Genomic DNA, 24184 nt, shown 5'->3' with positions numbered 1-24184 from the left:
GCTCACAACATGATGACTCTAATGATGGCGGCTCAGATGGTGGTACTGTAAGTGATACAAATATCTATGATACCTTTACTTCTCTTTTTGCGATTTCATAGTAATTTGATAAATTGAAAGTGATTGTAGTATCTACATATAGGTACATAAAAAGTGGTCCCTTATGGACATCACTGCAACAGAACAATATTACTCAGTTTGCTCATCTTATTTGAAAATTAAACAATAGTTTCAGAAACTTACAGATTATACTTTACAGATTATATTAACTTACAGATTATACATGCTTTTTTAGTATTTTTTTCATTAATCCATTGTTTTTGTTCTAATTCTTTCTCGTTTCCGGAAATTGAAAATTATGGAATTGGCTTTTCAAATAATTTTCTTTATAACAGAAAAGCTCACAACATGATGACTCTAATCATGGCGGCTCAGATGGTGGTTCTGTAAGTGATACAAATATCTATGATACCTTTAGTTCTCTTTTTGCAATTTGATAGTAATTTGATAAATTGAAAGTGATTGTAGTATCTACACATAAGGACATAAAAAGTGGTCCCTTATGGACATCACTGCAACAGAACAATATTGCTCAGTTTGCTCATCTTTTTTGAAAATCATAACAATAGTTTTAGAAACTTACAGATTATGCAGATTATATTAACAGATTATACATGCTTTTTTAGTATTTTTTTTCATTAATCCATTGTTTTTGTTCAAATTCTTTCTCGTTTCCGGAAATTGAAAATAATTATGGAATTGGCTTTTCAAATATTTTTCTTTATTACAGAAAAGCTCACAACATGATGACTCTAATGATGGCGGCTCAGATGGTGGTTCTGTAAGTGATACAAATATCTATGATACCTTTACTTCTCTTTTTGCAATTTCATAGTAATTTGATAAATTGAAAGTGATTGTAGTATCTACATATAGGTACATAAAAAGTGGTCCCTTATGGACATCACTGCAACAGAACAATATTACTCAGTTTGCTCAACTTATTTGAAAATTAAACAATAGTTTCAGAAACTTACAGATTATACTTTACAGATTATATTAACTTACAGATTATACATGCTTTTTTAGTATTTTTTTCATTAATCCATTGTTTTTGTTCTAATTTTTTCTCGTTTCCGGAAATTGAAAATTATGGAATTGGCTTTTCAAATAATTTTCTTTATTACAGAAAAGCTCACAACATGATGACTCTAATCATGGCGGCTCAGATGGTGGTTCTGTAAGTGATACAAATATTTATGATACCTTTACTTCTCTTTTTGCAATTTGATAGTAATTTGATAAATTGAAAGTGATTGTAGTATCTACATATAAGGACATAAAAAGTGGTCCCTTATGGACATCACTGCAATAGAACAATATTGCTCAGTTTGCTCATCTTTTTTGAAAATCATAACAATAGTTTTAGAAACTTACAGATTATGCAGATTATATTAACTTACAGATTGTACATGCTTTTTTAGTAATTTTTTCATTAATCCATTGTTTTTGTTCTAATTCTTTCTCGTTTCTGGAAATTGAAAATTATGGAATTGGCTTTTCAAATAGTTTTCTTTATTACAGAAAAGCTCACAACATGATGAATCTAATGATGGCGGCTCAGATGGTGGTTCTGTAAGTGATACAAATATCTATGATACCTTTAGTTCTCTTTTTGCAATTTGATAGTAATTTGATAAATTGAAAGTGATTGTAGTATCTACACATAAGGACATAAAAAGTGGTCCCTTATGGACATCAATGCAACAGAACAATATTGCTCAGTTTGCTCATCTTTTTTGAAAATCATAACAATAGTTTTAGAAACTTACAGATTATGCAGATTATATTAACTTACAGATTATACATGCTTTTTTAGTATTTTTTTCATTAATCCATTGTTTTTCTTCTAATTCTTTCTCGTTTCCGGAAATTGAAAAGTATGGAATTGGCTTTTCAAACAGTTTTCTTTATTACAGAAAAGCTCACAACATGATGACTCTAATGATGGCGGCTCAGATGGTGGTACTGTAAGTGATACAAATATCTATGATACCTTTACTTCTCTTTTTGCGATTTCATAGTAATTTGATAAATTGAAAGTGATTGTAGTATCTACATATAGGTACATAAAAAGTGGTCCCTTATGGACATCACTGCAACAGAACAATATTACTCAGTTTGCTCATCTTTTTTGAAAATCATAACAATAGTTTTAGAAACTTACAGATTATGCAGATTATATTAACTTACAGATTATACATGCTTTTTTAGTATTTTTTTCATTAATCCATTGTTTTTGTTCTAATTCTTTCTCGTTTCCGGAAATTGAAAAGTATGGAATTGGCTTTTCAAACAGTTTTCTTTATTACAGAAAAGCTCACAACATGATGACTCTAATGATGGCGGCTCAGATGGTGGTTCTGTAAGTGATACAAATATCTATGATACCTTTACTTCTCCTTTTGCAATTTGATAGTAATTTGATAAATCGAAAGTGATTGTAGTATCTACATACAGGCACATAAAAAGTGGTCCCTTATGGACATCACTGCAACAGAACAATATTGCTCAGTTTGCTCATCTTTTTTGAAAATCATAACAATAGTTTTAGAAACTTACAGATTATGCAGATTATATTAACTTACAGATTGTACATGCTTTTTTAGTAATTTTTTCATTAATTCATTGTTTTTGTTCAAATTCTTTCTCGTTTCCGGAAATTGAAAATTATGGAATTGGCTTTTCAAATAATTTTCTTTATTACAGAAAAGCTCACAACATGATGACTCTAATCATGGCGGCTCAGATGGCGGCTCAGATGGTGGTTCTGTAAGTGATACAAATATCTATGATACCTTTACTTCTCTTTTTGCAATTTGATAGTAATTTGATAAATTGAAAGTGATTGTAGTATCTACATACAGGCACATAAAAAGTGGTCCCTTATGGACATCACTGCAACAGAACAATATTGCTCAGTTTGCTCATCTTTTTTGAAAATCATAACAATAGTTTTAGAAACTTACAGATTATGCAGATTATATTAACTTACAGATTATACATGCTTTTTTAGTAATTTTTTCATTAATCCATTGTTTTTGTTCAAATTCTTTCTCGTTTCCGGAAATTGAAAAGTATGGAATTGGCTTTTCAAACAGTTTTCTTTATTACAGAAAAGCTCACAACATGATGACTCTAATGATGGCGGCTCAGATGGTGGTACTGTAAGTGATACAAATATCTATGATACCTTTACTTCTCTTTTTGCGATTTCATAGTAATTTGATAAATTGAAAGTGATTGTAGTATCTACATATAGGTACATAAAAAGTGGTCCCTTATGGACATCACTGCAACAGAACAATATTACTCAGTTTGCTCATCTTATTTGAAAATTAAACAATAGTTTCAGAAACTTACAGATTATACTTTACAGATTATATTAACTTACAGATTATACATGCTTTTTTAGTATTTTTTTCATTAATCCATTGTTTTTGTTCTAATTCTTTCTCGTTTCCGGAAATTGAAAATTATGGAATTGGCTTTTCAAATAATTTTCTTTATAACAGAAAAGCTCACAACATGATGACTCTAATCATGGCGGCTCAGATGGTGGTTCTGTAAGTGATACAAATATCTATGATACCTTTAGTTCTCTTTTTGCAATTTGATAGTAATTTGATAAATTGAAAGTGATTGTAGTATCTACACATAAGGACATAAAAAGTGGTCCCTTATGGACATCACTGCAACAGAACAATATTGCTCAGTTTGCTCATCTTTTTTGAAAATCATATCAATAGTTTTAGAAACTTACAGATTATGCAGATTATATTAACAGATTATACATGCTTTTTTAGTATTTTTTTTCATTAATCCATTGTTTTTGTTCAAATTCTTTCTCGTTTCCGGAAATTGAAAATAATTATGGAATTGGCTTTTCAAATATTTTTCTTTATTACAGAAAAGCTCACAACATGATGACTCTAATGATGGCGGCTCAGATGGTGGTTCTGTAAGTGATACAAATATCTATGATACCTTTACTTCTCTTTTTGCAATTTCATAGTAATTTGATAAATTGAAAGTGATTGTAGTATCTACATATAGGTACATAAAAAGTGGTCCCTTATGGACATCACTGCAACAGAACAATATTACTCAGTTTGCTCAACTTATTTGAAAATTAAACAATAGTTTCAGAAACTTACAGATTATACTTTACAGATTATATTAACTTACAGATTATACATGCTTTTTTAGTATTTTTTTCATTAATCCATTGTTTTTGTTCTAATTTTTTCTCGTTTCCGGAAATTGAAAATTATGGAATTGGCTTTTCAAATAATTTTCTTTATTACAGAAAAGCTCACAACATGATGACTCTAATCATGGCGGCTCAGATGGCGGCTCAGATGGTGGTTCTGTAAGTGATACAAATATTTATGATACCTTTACTTCTCTTTTTGCAATTTGATAGTAATTTGATAAATTGAAAGTGATTGTAGTATCTACATATAAGGACATAAAAAGTGGTCCCTTATGGACATCACTGCAATAGAACAATATTGCTCAGTTTGCTCATCTTTTTTGAAAATCATAACAATAGTTTTAGAAACTTACAGATTATGCAGATTATATTAACTTACAGATTATACATGCTTTTTTAGTAATTTTTTTCATTAATCCATTGTTTTTGTTCAAATTCTTTCTCGTTTCCGGAAATTGAAAAGTATGGAATTGGCTTTTCAAACAGTTTTCTTTATTACAGAAAAGCTCACAACATGATGACTCTAATGATGGCGGCTCAGATGGTGGTTCTGTAAGTGATACAAATATCTATGATACCTTTAGTTCTCTTTTTGCAATTTGATAGTAATTTGATAAATTGAAAGTGATTGTAGTATCTACACATAAGGACATAAAAAGTGGTCCCTTATGGACATCAATGCAACAGAACAATATTGCTCAGTTTGCTCATCTTTTTTGAAAATCATAACAATAGTTATAGAAACTTACAGATTATGCAGATTATATTAACTTACAGATTGTACATGCTTTTTTAGTAATTTTTTCATTAATCCATTGTTTTTGTTCAAATTCTTTCTCGTTTCCGGAAATTGAAAATTATGGAATTGGCTTTTCAAATAATTTTCTTTATTACAGAAAAGCTCACAACATGATGACTCTAATCATGGTGGCTCAGATGGCGGCTCAGATGGTGGTTCTGTAAGTGATACAAATATCTATGATACCTTTATTTCTCTTTTTGCAATTTGATAGTAATTTGATAAATTGAAAGTGATTGTAGTATCTACATACAGGCACATAAAAAGTGGTCCCTTATGGACATCACTGCAACAGAACAATATTGCTCAGTTTGCTCATCTTTTTTGAAAATCATAACAATAGTTTTAGAAACTTACAGATTATGCAGATTATATTAACTTACAGATTATACATGCTTTTTTAGTATTTTTTTCATTAATCCATTGTTTTTGTTCTAATTCTTTCTCGTTTCCGGAAATTGAAAATTATGGAATTGGCTTTTCAAATAATTTTCTTTATTACAGAAAAGCTCACAACATGATGACTCTAATCATGGCGGCTCAGATGGCGGCTCAGATGGTGGTTCTGTAAGTGATACAAATATCTATGATACCTTTACTTCTCTTTTTGCAATTTGATAGTAATTTGATAAATTGAAAGTGATTGTAGTATCTACATATAAGGACATAAAAAGTGGTCCCTTATGGACATCACTGCAATAGAACAATATTGCTCAGTTTGCTCATCTTTTTTGAAAATCATAAGAATAGTTTTAGAAACTTACAGATTATGCAGATTATATTAACTTACAGATTATACATGCTTTTTTAGTATTTTTTTCATTAATCCATTGTTTTTGTTCTAATTCTTTCTCGTTTCCGGAAATTGAAAATTATGGAATTGGCTTTTCAAATAATTTTCTTTATTACAGAAAAGCTCACAACATGATGACTCTAATCATGGCGGCTCAGATGGCGGCTCAGATGGTGGTTCTGTAAGTGATACAAATATCTATGATACCTTTACTTCTCTTTTTGCAATTTGATAAATTGAAAGTGATTGTAGTATCTACATATAAGGACAGAAAAAGTGGTCCCTTATGGACATCACTGCAATAGAACAATATTGCTCAGTTTGCTCATCTTTTTTGAAAATCATAAGAATAGTTTTAGAAACTTACAGATTATGGAGATTATATTAACTTACAGATTATACATGCTTTTTTAGTATTTTTTTCATTAATCCATTGTTTTTGTTCTAATTCTTTCTCGTTTCCGGAAATTGAAAATTATGGAATTGGCTTTTCAAATAGTTTTCTTTATTACAGAAAAGCTCACAACATGATGACTCTAATCATGGCGGCTCAGATGGCGGCTCAGATGGTGGTTCTGTAAGTGATACAAATATCTATGATACCTTTATTTCTCTTTTTGCAATTTGATAGTAATTTGATAAATTGAAAGTGATTGTAGTATCTACATACAGGCACATAAAAAGTGGTCCCTTATGGACATCACTGCAACAGAACAATATTGCTCAGTTTGCTCATCTTTTTTGAAAATCATAACAATAGTTTTAGAAACTTACAGATTATGCAGATTATATTAACTTACAGATTATACATGCTTTTTTAGTAATTTTTTCATTAATCCATTGTTTTTGTTCAAATTCTTTCTCGTTTCCGGAAATTGAAAAGTATGGAATTGGCTTTTCAAACAGTTTTCTTTATTACAGAAAAGCTCACAACATGATGACTCTAATCATGGCGGCTCAGATGGTGGTTCTGTAAGTGATACAAATATCTATGATACCTTTACTTCTCTTTTTGTAATTTGATAGTAATTTGATAAATTGAAAGTGATTGTAGTATCTACATACAGGCACATAAAAAGTGGTCCCTTATGGACATCACTGCAACAGAACAATATTGCTCAGTTTGCTCATCTTTTTTGAAAATCATAACAATAGTTTTAGAAACTTACAGATTATGCAGATTATATTAACTTACAGATTATACATGCTTTTTTAGTATTTTTTTCATTAATCCATTGTTTTTGTTCTAATTCTTTCTCGTTTCCGGAAATTGAAAAGTATGGAATTGGCTTTTCAAACAGTTTTCTTTATTACAGAAAAGCTCACAACATGATGACTCTAATGATGGCGGCTCAGATGGTGATACTGTAAGTGATACAAATATCTATGATACCTTTACTTCTCCTTTTGCAATTTGATAGTAATTTGATAAATCGAAAGTGATTGTAGTATCTACATACAGGCACATAAAAAGTGGTCCCTTATGGACATCACTGCAACAGAACAATATTGCTCAGTTTGCTCATCTTTTTTGAAAATCATAACAATAGTTTTAGAAACTTACAGATTATGCAGATTATATTAACTTACAGATTGTACATGCTTTTTTAGTAATTTTTTCATTAATTCATTGTTTTTGTTCAAATTCTTTCTCGTTTCCGGAAATTGAAAATTATGGAATTGGCTTTTCAAATAATTTTCTTTATTACAGAAAAGCTCACAACATGATGACTCTAATCATGGCGGCTCAGATGGCGGCTCAGATGGTGGTTCTGTAAGTGATACAAATATCTATGATACCTTTACTTCTCTTTTTGCAATTTGATAGTAATTTGATAAATTGAAAGTGATTGTAGTATCTACATACAGGCACATAAAAAGTGGTCCCTTATGGACATCACTGCAACAGAACAATATTGCTCAGTTTGCTCATCTTTTTTGAAAATCATAACAATAGTTTTAGAAACTTACAGATTATGCAGATTATATTAACTTACAGATTATACATGCTTTTTTAGTAATTTTTTCATTAATCCATTGTTTTTGTTCAAATTCTTTCTCGTTTCCGGAAATTGAAAATTATGGAATTGGCTTTTCAAATAATTTTCTTTATTACAGAAAAGCTCACAACATGATGACTCTAATCATGGCGGCTCAGATGGCGGCTCAGATGGTGGTTCTGTAAGTGATACAAATATCTATGATACCTTTACTTCTCTTTTTGCAATTTGATAGTAATTTGATAAATTGAAAGTGATTGTAGTATCTACATACAGGCACATAAAAAGTGGTCCCTTATGGACATCACTGCAACAGAACAATATTGCTCAGTTTGCTCATCTTTTTTGAAAATCATAACAATAGTTTTAGAAACTTACAGATTATGCAGATTATATTAACTTACAGATTGTACATGCTTTTTTAGTAATTTTTTCATTAATTCATTGTTTTTGTTCAAATTCTTTCTCGTTTCCGGAAATTGAAAATTATGGAATTGGCTTTTCAAATAATTTTCTTTATTACAGAAAAGCTCACAACATGATGACTCTAATCATGGCGGCTCAGATGGCGGCTCAGATGGTGGTTCTGTAAGTGATACAAATATCTATGATACCTTTACTTCTCTTTTTGCAATTTGATAGTAATTTGATAAATTGAAAGTGATTGTAGTATCTACACATAAGGACATAAAAAGTGGTCCCTTATGGACATCACTGCAACAGAACAATATTGCTCAGTTTGCTCATCTTTTTTGAAAATCATAACAATAGTTTTAGAAACTTACAGATTATGCAGATTATATTAACAGATTATACATGCTTTTTTAGTATTTTTTTTCATTAATCCATTGTTTTTGTTCAAATTCTTTCTCGTTTCCGGAAATTGAAAATAATTATGGAATTGGCTTTTCAAATATTTTTCTTTATTACAGAAAAGCTCACAACATGATGACTCTAATGATGGCGGCTCAGATGGTGGTTCTGTAAGTGATACAAATATCTATGATACCTTTACTTCTCTTTTTGCAATTTCATAGTAATTTGATAAATTGAAAGTGATTGTAGTATCTACATATAGGTACATAAAAAGTGGTCCCTTATGGACATCACTGCAACAGAACAATATTACTCAGTTTGCTCAACTTATTTGAAAATTAAACAATAGTTTCAGAAACTTACAGATTATACTTTACAGATTATATTAACTTACAGATTATACATGCTTTTTTAGTATTTTTTTCATTAATCCATTGTTTTTGTTCTAATTTTTTCTCGTTTCCGGAAATTGAAAATTATGGAATTGGCTTTTCAAATAATTTTCTTTATTACAGAAAAGCTCACAACATGATGACTCTAATCATGGCGGCTCAGATGGTGGTTCTGTAAGTGATACAAATATTTATGATACCTTTACTTCTCTTTTTGCAATTTGATAGTAATTTGATAAATTGAAAGTGATTGTAGTATCTACATATAAGGACATAAAAAGTGGTCCCTTATGGACATCACTGCAATAGAACAATATTGCTCAGTTTGCTCATCTTTTTTGAAAATCATAACAATAGTTTTAGAAACTTACAGATTATGCAGATTATATTAACTTACAGATTGTACATGCTTTTTTAGTAATTTTTTCATTAATCCATTGTTTTTGTTCTAATTCTTTCTCGTTTCTGGAAATTGAAAATTATGGAATTGGCTTTTCAAATAGTTTTCTTTATTACAGAAAAGCTCACAACATGATGAATCTAATGATGGCGGCTCAGATGGTGGTTCTGTAAGTGATACAAATATCTATGATACCTTTAGTTCTCTTTTTGCAATTTGATAGTAATTTGATAAATTGAAAGTGATTGTAGTATCTACACATAAGGACATAAAAAGTGGTCCCTTATGGACATCAATGCAACAGAACAATATTGCTCAGTTTGCTCATCTTTTTTGAAAATCATAACAATAGTTTTAGAAACTTACAGATTATGCAGATTATATTATTAACTTACAGATTATACATGCTTTTTTAGTATTTTTTTCATTAATCCATTGTTTTTGTTCTAATTCTTTCTCGTTTCCGGAAATTGAAAAGTATGGAATTGGCTTTTCAAACAGTTTTCTTTATTACAGAAAAGCTCACAACATGATGACTCTAATGATGGCGGCTCAGATGGTGGTACTGTAAGTGATACAAATATCTATGATACCTTTACTTCTCTTTTTGCGATTTCATAGTAATTTGATAAATTGAAAGTGATTGTAGTATCTACATATAGGTACATAAAAAGTGGTCCCTTATGGACATCACTGCAACAGAACAATATTACTCAGTTTGCTCATCTTTTTTGAAAATCATAACAATAGTTTTAGAAACTTACAGATTATGCAGATTATATTAACTTACAGATTATACATGCTTTTTTAGTATTTTTTTCATTAATCCATTGTTTTTGTTCTAATTCTTTCTCGTTTCCGGAAATTGAAAAGTATGGAATTGGCTTTTCAAACAGTTTTCTTTATTACAGAAAAGCTCACAACATGATGACTCTAATGATGGCGGCTCAGATGGTGGTTCTGTAAGTGATACAAATATCTATGATACCTTTACTTCTCCTTTTGCAATTTGATAGTAATTTGATAAATCGAAAGTGATTGTAGTATCTACATACAGGCACATAAAAAGTGGTCCCTTATGGACATCACTGCAACAGAACAATATTGCTCAGTTTGCTCATCTTTTTTGAAAATCATAACAATAGTTTTAGAAACTTACAGATTATGCAGATTATATTAACTTACAGATTGTACATGCTTTTTTAGTAATTTTTTCATTAATTCATTGTTTTTGTTCAAATTCTTTCTCGTTTCCGGAAATTGAAAATTATGGAATTGGCTTTTCAAATAATTTTCTTTATTACAGAAAAGCTCACAACATGATGACTCTAATCATGGCGGCTCAGATGGCGGCTCAGATGGTGGTTCTGTAAGTGATACAAATATCTATGATACCTTTACTTCTCTTTTTGCAATTTGATAGTAATTTGATAAATTGAAAGTGATTGTAGTATCTACATACAGGCACATAAAAAGTGGTCCCTTATGGACATCACTGCAACAGAACAATATTGCTCAGTTTGCTCATCTTTTTTGAAAATCATAACAATAGTTTTAGAAACTTACAGATTATGCAGATTATATTAACTTACAGATTATACATGCTTTTTTAGTAATTTTTTCATTAATCCATTGTTTTTGTTCAAATTCTTTCTCGTTTCCGGAAATTGAAAAGTATGGAATTGGCTTTTCAAACAGTTTTCTTTATTACAGAAAAGCTCACAACATGATGACTCTAATGATGGCGGCTCAGATGGTGGTACTGTAAGTGATACAAATATCTATGATACCTTTACTTCTCTTTTTGCGATTTCATAGTAATTTGATAAATTGAAAGTGATTGTAGTATCTACATATAGGTACATAAAAAGTGGTCCCTTATGGACATCACTGCAACAGAACAATATTACTCAGTTTGCTCATCTTATTTGAAAATTAAACAATAGTTTCAGAAACTTACAGATTATACTTTACAGATTATATTAACTTACAGATTATACATGCTTTTTTAGTATTTTTTTCATTAATCCATTGTTTTTGTTCTAATTCTTTCTCGTTTCCGGAAATTGAAAATTATGGAATTGGCTTTTCAAATAATTTTCTTTATAACAGAAAAGCTCACAACATGATGACTCTAATCATGGCGGCTCAGATGGTGGTTCTGTAAGTGATACAAATATCTATGATACCTTTAGTTCTCTTTTTGCAATTTGATAGTAATTTGATAAATTGAAAGTGATTGTAGTATCTACACATAAGGACATAAAAAGTGGTCCCTTATGGACATCACTGCAACAGAACAATATTGCTCAGTTTGCTCATCTTTTTTGAAAATCATATCAATAGTTTTAGAAACTTACAGATTATGCAGATTATATTAACAGATTATACATGCTTTTTTAGTATTTTTTTTCATTAATCCATTGTTTTTGTTCAAATTCTTTCTCGTTTCCGGAAATTGAAAATAATTATGGAATTGGCTTTTCAAATATTTTTCTTTATTACAGAAAAGCTCACAACATGATGACTCTAATGATGGCGGCTCAGATGGTGGTTCTGTAAGTGATACAAATATCTATGATACCTTTACTTCTCTTTTTGCAATTTCATAGTAATTTGATAAATTGAAAGTGATTGTAGTATCTACATATAGGTACATAAAAAGTGGTCCCTTATGGACATCACTGCAACAGAACAATATTACTCAGTTTGCTCAACTTATTTGAAAATTAAACAATAGTTTCAGAAACTTACAGATTATACTTTACAGATTATATTAACTTACAGATTATACATGCTTTTTTAGTATTTTTTTCATTAATCCATTGTTTTTGTTCTAATTTTTTCTCGTTTCCGGAAATTGAAAATTATGGAATTGGCTTTTCAAATAATTTTCTTTATTACAGAAAAGCTCACAACATGATGACTCTAATCATGGCGGCTCAGATGGCGGCTCAGATGGTGGTTCTGTAAGTGATACAAATATTTATGATACCTTTACTTCTCTTTTTGCAATTTGATAGTAATTTGATAAATTGAAAGTGATTGTAGTATCTACATATAAGGACATAAAAAGTGGTCCCTTATGGACATCACTGCAATAGAACAATATTGCTCAGTTTGCTCATCTTTTTTGAAAATCATAACAATAGTTTTAGAAACTTACAGATTATGCAGATTATATTAACTTACAGATTATACATGCTTTTTTAGTAATTTTTTTCATTAATCCATTGTTTTTGTTCAAATTCTTTCTCGTTTCCGGAAATTGAAAAGTATGGAATTGGCTTTTCAAACAGTTTTCTTTATTACAGAAAAGCTCACAACATGATGACTCTAATGATGGCGGCTCAGATGGTGGTTCTGTAAGTGATACAAATATCTATGATACCTTTAGTTCTCTTTTTGCAATTTGATAGTAATTTGATAAATTGAAAGTGATTGTAGTATCTACACATAAGGACATAAAAAGTGGTCCCTTATGGACATCAATGCAACAGAACAATATTGCTCAGTTTGCTCATCTTTTTTGAAAATCATAACAATAGTTATAGAAACTTACAGATTATGCAGATTATATTAACTTACAGATTGTACATGCTTTTTTAGTAATTTTTTCATTAATCCATTGTTTTTGTTCAAATTCTTTCTCGTTTCCGGAAATTGAAAATTATGGAATTGGCTTTTCAAATAATTTTCTTTATTACAGAAAAGCTCACAACATGATGACTCTAATCATGGTGGCTCAGATGGCGGCTCAGATGGTGGTTCTGTAAGTGATACAAATATCTATGATACCTTTATTTCTCTTTTTGCAATTTGATAGTAATTTGATAAATTGAAAGTGATTGTAGTATCTACATACAGGCACATAAAAAGTGGTCCCTTATGGACATCACTGCAACAGAACAATATTGCTCAGTTTGCTCATCTTTTTTGAAAATCATAACAATAGTTTTAGAAACTTACAGATTATGCAGATTATATTAACTTACAGATTATACATGCTTTTTTAGTATTTTTTTCATTAATCCATTGTTTTTGTTCTAATTCTTTCTCGTTTCCGGAAATTGAAAATTATGGAATTGGCTTTTCAAATAATTTTCTTTATTACAGAAAAGCTCACAACATGATGACTCTAATCATGGCGGCTCAGATGGCGGCTCAGATGGTGGTTCTGTAAGTGATACAAATATCTATGATACCTTTACTTCTCTTTTTGCAATTTGATAGTAATTTGATAAATTGAAAGTGATTGTAGTATCTACATATAAGGACATAAAAAGTGGTCCCTTATGGACATCACTGCAATAGAACAATATTGCTCAGTTTGCTCATCTTTTTTGAAAATCATAAGAATAGTTTTAGAAACTTACAGATTATGCAGATTATATTAACTTACAGATTATACATGCTTTTTTAGTATTTTTTTCATTAATCCATTGTTTTTGTTCTAATTCTTTCTCGTTTCCGGAAATTGAAAATTATGGAATTGGCTTTTCAAATAATTTTCTTTATTACAGAAAAGCTCACAACATGATGACTCTAATCATGGCGGCTCAGATGGCGGCTCAGATGGTGGTTCTGTAAGTGATACAAATATCTATGATACCTTTACTTCTCTTTTTGCAATTTGATAAATTGAAAGTGATTGTAGTATCTACATATAAGGACAGAAAAAGTGGTCCCTTATGGACATCACTGCAATAGAACAATATTGCTCAGTTTGCTCATCTTTTTTGAAAATCATAAGAATAGTTTTAGAAACTTACAGATTATGGAGATTATATTAACTTACAGATTATACATGCTTTTTTAGTATTTTTTTCATTAATCCATTGTTTTTGTTCTAATTCTTTCTCGTTTCCGGAAATTGAAAATTATGGAATTGGCTTTTCAAATAGTTTTCTTTATTACAGAAAAGCTCACAACATGATGACTCTAATCATGGCGGCTCAGATGGCGGCTCAGATGGTGGTTCTGTAAGTGATACAAATATCTATGATACCTTTATTTCTCTTTTTGCAATTTGATAGTAATTTGATAAATTGAAAGTGATTGTAGTATCTACATACAGGCACATAAAAAGTGGTCCCTTATGGACATCACTGCAACAGAACAATATTGCTCAGTTTGCTCATCTTTTTTGAAAATCATAACAATAGTTTTAGAAACTTACAGATTATGCAGATTATATTAACTTACAGATTATACATGCTTTTTTAGTAATTTTTTCATTAATCCATTGTTTTTGTTCAAATTCTTTCTCGTTTCCGGAAATTGAAAAGTATGGAATTGGCTTTTCAAACAGTTTTCTTTATTACAGAAAAGCTCACAACATGATGACTCTAATCATGGCGGCTCAGATGGTGGTTCTGTAAGTGATACAAATATCTATGATACCTTTACTTCTCTTTTTGTAATTTGATAGTAATTTGATAAATTGAAAGTGATTGTAGTATCTACATACAGGCACATAAAAAGTGGTCCCTTATGGACATCACTGCAACAGAACAATATTGCTCAGTTTGCTCATCTTTTTTGAAAATCATAACAATAGTTTTAGAAACTTACAGATTATGCAGATTATATTAACTTACAGATTATACATGCTTTTTTAGTATTTTTTTCATTAATCCATTGTTTTTGTTCTAATTCTTTCTCGTTTCCGGAAATTGAAAAGTATGGAATTGGCTTTTCAAACAGTTTTCTTTATTACAGAAAAGCTCACAACATGATGACTCTAATGATGGCGGCTCAGATGGTGATACTGTAAGTGATACAAATATCTATGATACCTTTACTTCTCCTTTTGCAATTTGATAGTAATTTGATAAATCGAAAGTGATTGTAGTATCTACATACAGGCACATAAAAAGTGGTCCCTTATGGACATCACTGCAACAGAACAATATTGCTCAGTTTGCTCATCTTTTTTGAAAATCATAACAATAGTTTTAGAAACTTACAGATTATGCAGATTATATTAACTTACAGATTGTACATGCTTTTTTAGTAATTTTTTCATTAATTCATTGTTTTTGTTCAAATTCTTTCTCGTTTCCGGAAATTGAAAATTATGGAATTGGCTTTTCAAATAATTTTCTTTATTACAGAAAAGCTCACAACATGATGACTCTAATCATGGCGGCTCAGATGGCGGCTCAGATGGTGGTTCTGTAAGTGATACAAATATCTATGATACCTTTACTTCTCTTTTTGCAATTTGATAGTAATTTGATAAATTGAAAGTGATTGTAGTATCTACATACAGGCACATAAAAAGTGGTCCCTTATGGACATCACTGCAACAGAACAATATTGCTCAGTTTGCTCATCTTTTTTGAAAATCATAACAATAGTTTTAGAAACTTACAGATTATGCAGATTATATTAACTTACAGATTATACATGCTTTTTTAGTAATTTTTTCATTAATCCATTGTTTTTGTTCAAATTCTTTCTCGTTTCCGGAAATTGAAAAGTATGGAATTGGCTTTTCAAACAGTTTTCTTTATTACAGAAAAGCTCACAACATGATGACTCTAATGATGGCGGCTCAGATGGTGGTACTGTAAGTGATACAAATATCTATGATACCTTTACTTCTCTTTTTGCGATTTCATAGTAATTTGATAAATTGAAAGTGATTGTAGTATCTACATATAGGTACATAAAAAGTGGTCCCTTATGGACATCACTGCAACAGAACAATATTACTCAGTTTGCTCATCTTATTTGAAAATTAAACAATAGTTTCAGAAACTTACAGATTATACTTTACAGATTATATTAACTTACAGATTATACATGCTTTTTTAGTATTTTTTTCATTAATCCATTGTTTTTGTTCTAATTCTTTCTCGTTTCCGGAAATTGAAAATTATGGAATTGGCTTTTCAAATAATTTTCTTTATAACAGAAAAGCTCACAACATGATGACTCTAATCATGGCGGCTCAGATGGTGGTTCTGTAAGTGATACAAATATCTATGATACCTTTAGTTCTCTTTTTGCAATTTGATAGTAATTTGATAAATTGAAAGTGATTGTAGTATCTACACATAAGGACATAAAAAGTGGTCCCTTATGGACATCACTGCAACAGAACAATATTGCTCAGTTTGCTCATCTTTTTTGAAAATCATAACAATAGTTTTAGAAACTTACAGATTATGCAGATTATATTAACAGATTATACATGCTTTTTTAGTATTTTTTTTCATTAATCCATTGTTTTTGTTCAAATTCTTTCTCGTTTCCGGAAATTGAAAATAATTATGGAATTGGCTTTTCAAATATTTTTCTTTATTACAGAAAAGCTCACAACATGATGACTCTAATGATGGCGGCTCAGATGGTGGTTCTGTAAGTGATACAAATATCTATGATACCTTTACTTCTCTTTTTGCAATTTCATAGTAATTTGATAAATTGAAAGTGATTGTAGTATCTACATATAGGTACATAAAAAGTGGTCCCTTATGGACATCACTGCAACAGAACAATATTACTCAGTTTGCTCAACTTATTTGAAAATTAAACAATAGTTTCAGAAACTTACAGATTATACTTTACAGATTATATTAACTTACAGATTATACATGCTTTTTTAGTATTTTTTTCATTAATCCATTGTTTTTGTTCTAATTTTTTCTCGTTTCCGGAAATTGAAAATTATGGAATTGGCTTTTCAAATAATTTTCTTTATTACAGAAAAGCTCACAACATGATGACTCTAATCATGGCGGCTCAGATGGTGGTTCTGTAAGTGATACAAATATTTATGATACCTTTACTTCTCTTTTTGCAATTTGATAGTAATTTGATAAATTGAAAGTGATTGTAGTATCTACATATAAGGACATAAAAAGTGGTCCCTTATGGACATCACTGCAATAGAACAATATTGCTCAGTTTGCTCATCTTTTTTGAAAATCATAACAATAGTTTTAGAAACTTACAGATTATGCAGATTATATTAACTTACAGATTGTACATGCTTTTTTAGTAATTTTTTCATTAATCCATTGTTTTTGTTCTAATTCTTTCTCGTTTCTGGAAATTGAAAATTATGGAATTGGCTTTTCAAATAGTTTTCTTTATTACAGAAAAGCTCACAACATGATGAATCTAATGATGGCGGCTCAGATGGTGGTTCTGTAAGTGATACAAATATCTATGATACCTTTAGTTCTCTTTTTGCAATTTGATAGTAATTTGATAAATTGAAAGTGATTGTAGTATCTACACATAAGGACATAAAAAGTGGTCCCTTATGGACATCAATGCAACAGAACAATATTGCTCAGTTTGCTCATCTTTTTTGAAAATCATAACAATAGTTTTAGAAACTTACAGATTATGCAGATTATATTAACTTACAGATTGTACATGCTTTTTTAGTAATTTTTTCATTAATCCATTGTTTTTGTTCAAATTCTTTCTCGTTTCCGGAAATTGAAAATTATGGAATTGGCTTTTCAAATAATTTTCTTTATTACAGAAAAGCTCACAACATGATGACTCTAATCATGGCGGCTCAGATGGTGGTTCTGTAAGTGATACAAATATCTATGATACCTTTACTTCTCTTTTTGTAATTTGATAGTAATTTGATAAATTGAAAGTGATTGTAGTATCTACATATAAGGACATAAAAAGTGGTCCCTTATGGACATCACTGCAATAGAACAATATTGCTCAGTTTGCTCATCTTTTTTGAAAATCATGACAATAGTTTTAGAAACTTACAGATTATGCAGATTATATTAACTTACAGATTATGCATGCTTTTTTAGTATTTTTTTTCATTAATCCATTGTTTTTGTTCTAATTCTTTCTCGTTTCCGGAAATTGAAAATTATGGAATTGGCTTTTCAAATAGTTTTCTTTATTACAGAAACACACACAACATGATGACTCTAATGATGGCGGCTCAGACGGTGATTCTGTAAGTGATACAAATATCTATGATACCTTTACTTCTCTTTTTGCAATTTGATAGTAATTTGATAAATTGAAAGTGATTGTAGTATCTACATATAAGGACATAAAAAGTGGTCCCTTATGGACATCACTGCAATAGAACAAATTCTCAGTTTGCTCATCTTTTTTGAAAATTAAACAATAGTTTCAGAAACTTACAGATTATACTTTACAGATTATATTAACTTACAGATTATACATGCTTTTTTAGTATTTTTTTCATTAATCCATTGTTTTTGTTCTAATTCTTTCTCGTTTCCGGAAATTGAAAATTATGGAATTGGCTTTTCAAATAAATTTCTTTATTACAGAAAAGCTCACAACATGATGACTCTAATCATGGCGGCTCAGATGGCGGCTCAGATGGTGGTTCTGTAAGTGATACAAATATCTATGATACCTTTACTTCTCTTTTTGCAATTTGATAAATTGAAAGTGATTGTAGTATCTACATATAAGGACATAAAAAGTGGTCCCTTATGGACATCACTGCAATAGAACAATATTGCTCAGTTTGCTCATCTTTTTTGAAAATCATAAGAATAGTTTTAGAAACTTACAGATTATGCAGATTATATTAACTTACAGATTATACATGCTTTTTTAGTATTTTTTTCATTAATCCATTGTTTTTGTTCTAATTCTTTCTCGTTTCCGGAAATTGAAAATTATGGAATTGGCTTTTCAAATAGTTTTCTTTATTACAGAAAAGCTCACAACATGATGACTCTAATCATGGCGGCTCAGATGGCGGCTCAGATGGTGGTTCTGTAAGTGATACAAATATCTATGATACCTTTATTTCTCTTTTTGCAATTTGATAGTAATTTGATAAATTGAAAGTGATTGTAGTATCTACATATAGGCACAATATAAAAGTGGTCCCTTATGGACATCACTGCATTTGAACAATATTGCTTAGTTTGCTCATCTTTTTTGAAAATCATAATAGTTTTGGAAACTTACAGATTATACTGTACAGATTATACAGATTATATTAACTTACAGATTGTACATGCTTTTTTAGTATTTTTTTTCATTAATCCATTGTTTTTGTTCAAATTCTTTCTCGTTTCCGGAAATTGAAAATTATGGAATTGGTTTTTTAAATAATTTTCTTTATTACAGAAAAGCTCACAACATGATGACTCTAATCATGGCGGCTCAGATTGTGGTTCTGTAAGTGATACAAATATCTATGACACCTTTACTCCTCTTTTTGTCATTTGATAAATTGAAAGTGATTGTAGTTTTCTTCATAATCCGCTGAAGTTCGATCAGCGAAACTTAATTATTAAGTTGAAACACTTACATTACTTACTTCGCAAAAAAGGCCTGAATGGGATATTTTAATTTACTCGAAAATTGGGTTTATCTAGCAGTAGAACACTTCAATTTGTTTGAAAAATGATTGTTTTGCGTTGAGTTTCTTGGAGAGAGCTTCGATTGCGGCTCTTATGTGCAATAATGACGGACTGTTCGAATAACTTTGCTCTTGTTTTAAGTATTTAGTTTCTGAGGAGAGAGTTTTTTAATTGATTCTATGTTGTTTTTTTGTCCTGAAATCGAGTCGTGACTCATGGACTTGTTCAAAATTTGTTTATTACAAAAAAGAGTAAAATGCAAAGTAAAATACAGACCCCGAGACAAAGCTGTTGTATGCAATGTACAATAATTTGGAAACTTATTATTTTCAGGAAAAGAAAGCGAAAAAACATAAAAGCAAGCCGTGTAACTAAAGAAAATTTAGCAACACCATGTACTGTTCCTTATTTTAAACTTAATATAAATGTACTATCAATAATTCAACAAATAACTAGATTTGGATAGGCATGTGCAAAATAACAATCAATTTCACATTAATATTAAAGAAAAGTTTCGACTCCTTATAAAGTGGGCTTTTGGTGAAGTTTTTAGTAATTATCAATTCACTAGCTAGACTGCTACTCCACCCTTTTAATGTATAGATACATGTAAGGTATGTGTAAGTTTTATGCACTATGAAAAGTCCTAAATTACCGTTGGATGTATGTAATTAAAATATTTTCCTGGCAAATTTAATCACAAAATTTCATCTCTGCTCGCAAAATAATGTGTATGTATTTATGCCATACTTTATGGTCCACATTAAACATATTTGTTTGAAATTAAAACGATAATCTGTATTTTCACATGCTTTTTATAAAACGTAATAAATTACTGTCATAAATATTTTATACCTAATTAAATCGAAGGCTTAAAGTATATTTTCTTTCCACTTCGCTTTAAGTAGGTATTACTCGTTGAAATTGCAATAAATTTTATTATTATTCTTTAATGAGTTTGTGTGTATTTTATATGCTTTGAAATAAAGAATTAAATTTAAATTGAATAGCGTTTTATTTGAAGTATACTTGAACGAATTGAAATCTTGATAAAATATAAAGGTGTACAAATAAGTTTCCGCCGTTTTGAGAAGGATGGTGTGGCACGAGGTTTACGTTCGAATTCACAGATGATAATCGGCTTGATTTTATTAAGTTGATCAGTTAAGAACAACTTAACCCTATCATATTATTTACTCCGTATTAGCATCATATATTTTTATTCATCCAAAAATGTCAAAATTTGAGCCAAATAAGCGTCATTTGCGGGAGCTTTTAATTTACTTTTTTAATTTAAAAAAATCTGCAGCCGAGGTCCATCGATTGCTCGTAGAAGCATATAATGAGGCTGCCTTGAGTGAGAGAACATGTAGTGAGTGGTTTCAAAAGTTTAAAAACGGTGATTTTGACGTAGAAGACACATATCGCAGTGGAAGGCCAAAAATTTATGAGGATGCACAATTGACGGAATTATTGGAGGAAGATTCGTCTCAAGCACAAAAGGAACTTGCACTTACTTTAGAAGTCACTCAGCAAGCAGTCTCACGTCGTTTAAAATCGTTAGGAATGATTCATTACCAAGGTAATTGGGTTCCATACGAATTAAAGCCGAGAGATGTTGAACGCCGATTATGCATGAGTGAAATGCTGCTAGCTAGGCACCAAAAAAAAGTTTTTTACATCGAATCGTTACTGGTGATGAAAAGTGGATACATTATGATAATCCAAAAAGAAGAAAATCATGGGGACTACCTGGCCACGCGTCAACATCCACAGCAAAACCGAATATTCATGGAAAAAAACTCATGCTGTGTATTTGGTGGGATCAGCTGGGTGTGGTGTACTACGAGCTGCTTAATCCAGGCGAAACAATCACTGGAGCTCTCTACCGAACGCAATTAATGAGATTGAGTCGAGCTCTAAAAGACAAACGCCCTCAATACTACTCCAGACATGACAAAATTATTCTGCTCCATGATAATGCTCGTCCGCATGTAGCGGTACCGGTGAAAAATTATTTAAAAACACTTAATTGGGAAGTATTACCTCACCCGCCGTATTCACCAGACATTGCGCCGTCTGACTATCTATATTGTTCCGGTCAATGGCACATGCTCTGTCGGAGCAGTGGTTTACATCATATAAAGATACCAAAATTTGGGTTGATTCGTGGATAGCCTCAAAAGACGAGGAGTTCTTCAGACGCGGAATCCGAACTCTGCCTGAGAGATGGGAAAAGTAGTTGCTAGTGATGGACAATACTTCGATTAAATTTAAATTACCGTTCTTTCGTAATAAATATTATTTTTTCGACAACAAAACGGCGGTAACTTATTTGTACTCCTAATATAAATTATAAATTCGTATATACCTAGTTAGGTCATAAATTCTGTCACATGTTTAATGTAAAATAATTGAAACAAGTTTATTCATTATGTAACCATTCATATACCAAAATGAACTTAACAAAACATAGATTCTTATGACACTAAAGTTTATTCAAAATGACCTCCGTGTTTTGAATACAGGCCTTCAATCTGCGCGACCAGTCGTCTATCGCAGCACGAACGAGGTCCATGTCAATATCGGCGGCTGCCTTAATCAAGGATGTCTTGAGTGACTCCAAATTGGGATGAGGCTTTGAGCACGCCTTTTCCTCCAAGTGTTGCCATATCTTGTAATCTAACGGATTCAAATCTGGACTGGAGGAGGGCCAGTCTTCGTGCCGAATGAAGTCGATTTCACGCGCCGCCAGCCAGTCTTGTGTGCTCTTCGCTCTATGAGCTGGCGCCGAATCTTGTTGGAATACCCAGTGCCTGTTATTGAACATGGTATGAGAAACAGGTTCCACAAGGTTCGTCAGGACTGTATTTTGATACACAACTGCATTCGTTTTTACACCTTTCTCACAAAAATGTACCTCTGTTAAACCCCAATAAGAAACTCCCAACCATACCATGAGTGAGGATGAAAAAGGACCTCGTTGGACACGCGGAATACGGTTGCTCGCTTCTTCACTACTGTGTACGTACACCTTATCATTTTGTTTGTTGTAGCTCTCTTCTACGGTAAAAATTTTTTCATCCGAAAAAAGAATTTCCCGATATTTTTTTCCCGCGTACCGCTTCAACAAAGCGCGGCATCTCTTCAGTTTCAGGTCCATTAGACGAGCATTTAAACGATGTCCTGTTTTTTTTCGATACGCCCGAAGCCCTAAGTCTTCATTTAACACCCTTTTCACCGTGGTTCTGCTTAACCCCATCTGAAGGGCCAACAGTTTCTGCTTACGTTTGGATTTCTTTGAATTCGCGCCTTCACAGCTTTTATTACTGCTGGAATCCTAACAGACCGAGGGCGACCACTTCTTGACCTGTCATCTACACTAGCGTCTTCATTGTATCGTTTGATGGTACGATAAACGAATCTTTTGGTTATATTCAAATTTTTCAGTATGTTAAAAATTTGAATTGCCGCGTAACCGCAACGATGCAACGCAATAACTGCAACACGGTCTTCTTTAAGCGTCCACTCCATATTTAAAAATGAGTAAAATTCTAAAAGTATACATTTTTATTTTCATGAACAATACGAAATTCGAATGCAATAAACTTTTTTGTGGCCAGCATTCTAAAAGAAAAGTTTTTACTATGTGACAATACTTATGACCTGACTAGGTACATATAAAAAATTTTTGAAAACAATTTTTTTTTAATCTTCTGTATTCAAATATTATATATATATGCACTTTTGTTTTTTATTCGTTTAATCTAAAATGTTGTTGTTGTATCAACTTGTTCCTCTGCGCAGACTCCAAAAATACCTTTGCAATGAATTTATATTGTAATAAATGACTACATACTTCTTTCTAAGCATGATGAACATACAGACTATCCAATGCTCTATCCCATGACTGACAAAATCTCTAAAGTCGTTTGTAGTCGTCGTGGCCTAAAGGATAAGACGTCCGGTGCATTCGTATCTAGCGATGCAACGGTATTCGGATCTCGCAGGCGGGTACCAATTTTTCTAATGACATACGTACTTAATAAACGTTCACGATTGACTTCCACGGTGAGGGAATAACATCGTGTAATAAAAATGAAACCCGCGAATTATAATTTGCGTAATTACTGGTGGTAGGAACTCTTGTGAGTCCGGACGGGTAGGTGCCATCATCCTGCCTATTTCTGCCGTGAAGCACTAATGCGTTTCGGTTTGAAGGGTGGGGCAGCCGTTGTAACTATACTGAGACCTTAGAACTTATATCTCAAGGTGGGTGGCGCACTTACGTTGTAGATGTCTATGGGCTCCAGTAACCGCTTAGCACCGGGTGGGCTGTGAGATCGTCTACCCAAC

At 31.1% G+C, this 24184-nt stretch overlaps 6 long non-coding RNA genes across 6 annotated transcripts; 2 read left to right on the top strand and 4 right to left on the bottom strand.

Moving 5' to 3' along the window:
- Window positions 1-229: 229 nt before the first annotated feature.
- Window positions 230-1260, bottom strand: LOC134199977 (uncharacterized). The gene is made up of 2 exons (XR_009974685.1): window positions 644-1260; window positions 230-444 (listed from the first exon to the last, which is right to left on the bottom strand). It is a non-coding gene; the product is annotated as an uncharacterized LOC134199977 (long non-coding RNA).
- A 2149-nt stretch (window positions 1261-3409) lies between these two features.
- LOC134199976 (uncharacterized) lies at window positions 3410-4404 on the bottom strand. The gene is made up of 2 exons (XR_009974684.1): window positions 3824-4404; window positions 3410-3624 (listed from the first exon to the last, which is right to left on the bottom strand). It is a non-coding gene; the product is annotated as an uncharacterized LOC134199976 (long non-coding RNA).
- A 7018-nt stretch (window positions 4405-11422) lies between these two features.
- On the bottom strand, window positions 11423-12417 carry LOC134199975 (uncharacterized). Its single transcript, XR_009974683.1, has 2 exons — window positions 11837-12417; window positions 11423-11637 (listed from the first exon to the last, which is right to left on the bottom strand). It is a non-coding gene; the product is annotated as an uncharacterized LOC134199975 (long non-coding RNA).
- A 3815-nt stretch (window positions 12418-16232) lies between these two features.
- LOC134199974 (uncharacterized) lies at window positions 16233-17263 on the bottom strand. Its single transcript, XR_009974682.1, has 2 exons — window positions 16647-17263; window positions 16233-16447 (listed from the first exon to the last, which is right to left on the bottom strand). It is a non-coding gene; the product is annotated as an uncharacterized LOC134199974 (long non-coding RNA).
- Window positions 17264-17867: 604 nt separating this feature from the next.
- LOC101736642 (uncharacterized) lies at window positions 17868-18843 on the top strand. The gene is made up of 3 exons (XR_009974680.1): window positions 17868-18033; window positions 18379-18429; window positions 18776-18843. It is a non-coding gene; the product is annotated as an uncharacterized LOC101736642 (long non-coding RNA).
- A 479-nt stretch (window positions 18844-19322) lies between these two features.
- Window positions 19323-20835, top strand: LOC134199973 (uncharacterized). The gene is made up of 2 exons (XR_009974679.1): window positions 19323-19643; window positions 20162-20835. It is a non-coding gene; the product is annotated as an uncharacterized LOC134199973 (long non-coding RNA).
- The last annotated feature ends 3349 nt before the right edge of the window (window positions 20836-24184 follow it).

Source organism: Bombyx mori, chromosome 13 (genome assembly GCF_030269925.1).
Source record: "Bombyx mori chromosome 13, ASM3026992v2".
Classification (NCBI taxonomy): domain Eukaryota; kingdom Metazoa; phylum Arthropoda; class Insecta; order Lepidoptera; family Bombycidae; genus Bombyx; species Bombyx mori.
This window is presented reverse-complemented; position numbering and strand designations above follow the sequence as displayed.